Raw genomic sequence first — 6,287 nt, 5'->3', positions numbered from 1 at the left:
AGAAAAGTTGAGTGAAAAAGTTGTTTTCAATCCAAATTAATCTAAGAGTTGAGTATAAAATGTGTTTGTGTAACTTATCCTTAAGTTACATGAAGAGTCACATTAAAGACTCATAAAACTCATAAAGTTGGCAAAGGTTACAAAAAAGATGAAGAGTCTTGTCCTTAAGTTATGGAGGTTCAAGAGTCACTTCATTAATAAATAAATAAATAAAATATGTAACCTTAATTAATTCCATAAGTTATAAAATAAAGAAAAGATTAATTCTTTATTAGTTTAAAGTCTTCCATAATTTGTCCACAAGTTATGGAACTTGAAGAGTTTTTGGATTAAAACTACTTTAAATACATAAGTTATGGAATTAATTAGTTTTGAATAGTTTCAAAACTTGCCCTCAAGTTTTGGAATTTGTAAAGTTTTCTCTTATGAATACTTTAATTCCAAGTTAGCCCTTAGAATTTTAAAAGTTAAAATTCAACCCTTATACTTTATAATATTATAAGTTAATAATATTTATATGTATAAGAGTAAAGTCGGTCTTACCGCTAGTACGCCTCATTCACGAAGCCGGTCTATAAGGTGGGTATAAGGTTGTTGCCTATAAAATGGCAACTTAATGGGTGTCCACTCTCACCCACCGCTTGCTTGACTGGTGGAGGGTCGTTAGCCGAACGGGTTTGACATGACTATAATTCTCCCTTCATTAAAAGTATTAATGATAAATACTAAGTAACTAAACTCTAAATAATACCCAATCTTAGTTACTTAGGAAAATGTGAAGAAGGTGCTAATCCATGAAATTACACTTTGCACTTTGTTTAAGTCGGTTAGTGGAGCGTGTGTGGTTAACCGGCACACTAACTCGTATTTAACAAGGTAGGCAAAGGGTAACTTAATGTTTATCATAGTATCGATGGAGCGTGTGTGGTTAACCGGCACATCGATTGAGGGATAAACACTTAAGGGTACCCAGTAATTTGCATGGTTACTTCACACCTTGTTTTGTGATCCTCGGCATCCCAATCACAAAACCTGAAGGGCACACTCGAGATTGAAACATGCCATTGAACAGTTCAATGAATCTCAAAAGATCTAGGAGTTTCAAATCCAATTAAAACCTAATAATACATTTCGTTTATCTTGATGGAAATTGGTGAATCATCATTCACCTACCTTCAAATTGTTTTATAGCTTGGATTACGGCATACCTCCTCTAAGTTATAAAATAGTTTGTTGGGTCCTAGCCTTAATATTTCATATTGGGTGTCATATTAAGGACTTTAAAATCAACTATCTTGAATATCTCCCAAAAAGATGTCTGGTTTAGACATTTATGATCTTCCCAAATCTCTTGAAACAAGCTTTCCTAAATGAAGATGATGTCCCATGGATATCATACTTCTCTCTCCTCCTCCAATTATTCTCCCTAACCCACAAGTTCTTGAAAAGTTTAAGATCACTCAAGCCCTAATGGCAAGGCAAGGTCTAGGTGTGATCACATCTTGGAGATGTAGTCACATATTGACAAGCCGGGAGAGTTGGGTGTCAAAGTCTTGAGAAAGTTGGTGGTTCAATCACTTTCTAAGTCACATAGTGAGTTCCTTTGGGACACCTATGAAATAGACTATGACAAGACCCTTAATGATCTTATCTATTATTAAGATCAACTTCCTGAAACTTTATGGACATTGACAATGGTGACACTGGAAATACAGAAAAAAGCATTCTCTTCCCAATGGAAAGGGATCGGCCATAGTCAACTCGGTTGAACAAATGGTAAAGAGAAAAGCTAAGTCTGTGATAGTCCCGTGTACCATTATCAAAGGGTCCATATGTTTATATTGACAAAGAAAGGGTCATTATTTGCGAAGCTGCCAAATTTACCTAAGGGTGTTAAAGTCAATAAGGTTGACTCTACTTCAGGTAAAGTCCACTACTCTAACTCTGTTAAGTTTCCTTTCTGAGATTCTTGATGCATGATGTGACTGGGTCACATGGTGATGTTTTAAGAATCAAAGAAAAGTAAAGGAGCTTAAAGAAAGAATATGCTGAATCTGATCGCATAGATGGATTTCTATCGCGTAGTTTGAAAATCGGATTCTTGAGCTACTTCTTAGGAGTTATGAGATATTGATTAGGAATAGATAACAACAAGTTTTCATATGGGTTGTAAGGATAAGTTTTTCCGCATAGTTTTAAAATAAAAGGAAAATTTTGGTTTTATTTATTTTAAAATATCCTTACAATGGCATTTGAGGAAAAATTGTTGCTTATACGATTCCATTAATAGCAAGAGTGGAAATATGAAATTGATTCTTTCATTTGTGGTAATGTCTAAATTTACCAAATAAGGAAAGATTCTCATCATCCAAAGTCTCAATTGGACCGGGACTTGGAATCATGCAAGTTGTATAGCATGATGAATGAGAACTTTCAAGTATTGGAAAATTAAGACTAATTACTTATTCACATGGATGTGTGAGTCAAGTAATGGACTAAGGGATCGAGTACATAGTCATGTGCACTGATTAAGTCCACCACAAAAGATGTAAGGCTATTCGTCATAGTTTACTAAAGCTCAGTAAATATGATTATACTTACAAGCTTAAGTGTAACTCTGAGACATTGGAAAAGGTTCCAATGTAAGGCAGAGCGAATAAGAAGAATCAAATTAGGCAGAAGGATAAAAGTTTCTCAAATCTGAAAAGATGGGAGAGTACTTTAGTATCAGCTTTGTGATCATCTTAATGATTAAGAAACCATATCAAAATTTGTTCTCTAAGGAAGTCTTAGTGCATTCTTATGACTAAGAAGAAGGGATCTTGAAATTGTTGAAATGGTTAAATCAAGAAGATGAGTCATACTTCGTTCCAATACAAGTCTTAGAGTCATACTCCAAGATTGTAATATGAGTGACATGTCTTAAAGAAGGTTTAAAACACTTGACAAATGTAAGAGTAAAAGTTTTCTACTCTTATTTGAAATTGGTAAGTTGTGATGTTTTGGATAAAACAAAGACCAACTTCGGCCAATTGTGTGAAGTTTTTGTCTTGATTAGAATCCACACTATCTCTTGGATGTTTGACAAGGAAGTCTTATAGGTCAAGAGGACAGTGGGAGTCTCAAAGGTCTTGAAATTCTCAAGAACTAATCAAGAATGAAACCTGAAGTTCTTCACTAGCACACGACTTAAGGTTTATAACCTATTGTGTTGACATATTCTGTGCCCATTCTAGTTAAAGTTGGCTTTGCATATGAGTTCTTAGAGTTCTCAATGTGTTGCACAACAACTTGGAAGCAATGGCAGGCCCTTGAGCTACCAGGTGGCAAGAAATTAAGATTGAGTTCAATCCATATTGTTTTGGATTTGTCATTATCCTTGTCTTGAGATTATGGTTTTGACAAATTCATATGGGTAGGAACTCATACACCAATAAATCTAAGTGGCATAAGGTTTCTCTCTGATTCATGAAAATGATGGTGAGGAAACACTTCCACTAAGTAGATTTTAGCGAGATAGCAATTGGGATATTTGCATTCTCAAAGTCGTTAGTGGAGCGTGTGTGGTTTACCGGCACACTAACTTGGACTTGTGAGAAATGGCAAAGGTCAAAACAATCAAGACTATGATTACGGCATCCCTTTTCATAGTTCTTAAAATTGTTTTGACACACCCATGAGCTATCTAAGGAAAGGTGTATGTTTTTGATAAAGTTTTATCAAAACAATCTAGTATCAGAAATCTGAACTTTGGTAAGAAAGTCAATAAAGTATTGATTTCTAGAAATCCAGTGATTTCTGAGTACATGTCAAAGCTATTGGGAGCATAAGTGTTATGCTAATAATCATCATGTTAGTGGGAGCATGATAATTACGATAAGTATTGCAAGCTAGCAATGTTAATTATAGAAAACAAAAGGTTTCAATTGGGAAAAAGTTGTTTTGCTATAATTAAGGGAGAGGAAATTGTACTTTATCTCAAATCTATAAGCTTAGATCGTGAGGTTTTAATCATTTAGTCAAGGATATATATGAATTTCATGTTGGAATGGCTCAACATAAGGAAATTCTGTATATGGGTCCATTATTTGCGTTCTTAAATTCGATTATGATTACGGCATCCCTTTTCATAATCTGAATTATGAGAACTTGGCAAATTGAAATGGAAATGTTATAGCAAAAGACTGGTTTAGTCTTTATGTGAGACGTCATGAATCGTGTCCCATATGCTTCGGATATAGGATCGATTACATGTGCTATATTCATCCGTTCTAAAATTTTCAAAATGCCTGGGGCATTAAGAAGGGAAAAGGTTTAGAACTGGATATGACTAAAAGGATTAAACAATTGTCGAGGACAATCTAAGGTTTACCAAAGATTGGTTTCTCAAGGACAATTGGAAGTATAGTGATAATTCTGGAAGGACCATATTGACATAATCTGTAAGAAGGCAACTCTTGTTCAGAAGTGATAGTCAAAATGGAATCTGGAAATGTTTCAAAGTTAGAATTTTTCAATCTGTGTAAGATTAAGGAAACTTAATGCAAGAAGGATGGTTCCAAGGACTTGATCTCCTTTGGAATACTCTGTAATGATTTTTGCCAAGTCTTTCTAACTTTGTGCATAATCATTACAAGAGAATCAATGCATATAAGTTTAGAATCTAACAGATTTCAGTAAATGACATGAATTTGGAATTCTTGCATTTGCAGTAAGGATTTGGAAGTGTGAAAAGAGAATCATTGAAGTTATGTTCAATTGATCTAGTTCACAAAGTAAAGATCATAGACAAACATAGTATGCATACTTGGTGTATGGCATGACTAGTGTTTAGAAAACATAGTGTGCATGCTTGGAGCATGGGACAACTATTGTTTTAAATTCAAGAATAATGTTGATAGCTGAAACAGTATGCAATGAATAATGTGTAATCATATGGTGATAAATAAAAGGTGTTTTATTTATATTCATAAGTTCTGAGACCATATTGGATTCAATTATTATTGTGTTTCACTTTGCATGTTTTGACTTCCCGAATAAACTAGGTTATTCTTTCGGAATGACTACGTTATTCAAACCATCCACAGTCGGTCATATGTTGGAAGTAGATATGAATTAAGACTGTCATGGGTTGGCTTGTAGAGGTCTAAGATGTTGGACAAAGGGCTACAACACTCATGAGTGCTCATAAGTTCTGAGTATTGGATTCAACCCGCGCTCATTGGAATCACTTCATGGATTTTATCACGAGTGATCATGAGACGATAATATCTTATATTCTTCAAACCTAGAGATATGAGTTGTTACTATGAGTTGATAGTACATTGATTACACGAAACACATTGGTAACTCGATGTTATAAAACGTGTCTTTGTGTATGATTCAACAAGTAGTAGAACAAGCCATATGAGTCGAAGTTTATCCATTCCTTTTACCTTCGGGATAAAAGCGATATCTGTGGGCCCCTCGATGATTTGATGATGACAAATGGAAGTGCTCGGCCGGGCCAGGACTGATTTGATTTGTTCAATTAGTCAGTCGTCATAAATCGGAAATCGGGAAACAACTAATGGACAGAGAGAATGATTATAATCCATGTCTCAGTCCATATGATATCTAGAATGGAGGAATATATGATCCCTTATCTAATGGACAAGTCGTTGACAAAGATCAGAGTTCATCTACAAGGTCAGAGTTCGACAGAAGCTTTTGAGAGCTACGATTGCTAGTTGGTTCCTGAAGTCATACGCAATAATAGTTTTAGACTTATCCAAGTGGGAGACTGTTGGATTAATGTCTAAGTCCATAACTATAATTGGTAAGACTTGACCCGACCCGGCATGGTCCATTTGGGTTGCATGGCATCATGCACTTGGATAGACTAAAATGAGAGAAATAACACTTAAGGTTTGTTAATATATTATAAGTTATAATATATTAATAAGGTTATTTAATTAGTATTGATCAAGAATTAATCTAGAATTAATTAAGTGATCAAAAGAAGACTAATTAAATATATGGGTTGATTGTGTAAATCATTCATTCTTATATATGTGGGCTTGTGATCCAAGATTCCTTATGTTGGACTAAGTCCATGGGGTGACCCATGGATACTCCATGGAGGTTAAAATCCATGGAGCATAAGGAATGGGTAAAGTCATGAGTTACATGGTGTAACCCTAATAGCCACCATATAAAAGAAACCTATGGCTCAAGAAATCGTGACAAGACTAACACTATGTGTATGTATGAGGGCTACACGATTTCATGAAGTGTTCTAATTTCTC

The sequence above is a fragment of the Lactuca saligna genome, chromosome 4, assembly GCF_052625555.1.
Source record: "Lactuca saligna cultivar CGN05327 chromosome 4, ASM5262555v1, whole genome shotgun sequence".
In the NCBI taxonomy this organism is placed as follows: domain Eukaryota; kingdom Viridiplantae; phylum Streptophyta; class Magnoliopsida; order Asterales; family Asteraceae; genus Lactuca; species Lactuca saligna.
This window is presented reverse-complemented; position numbering follows the sequence as displayed.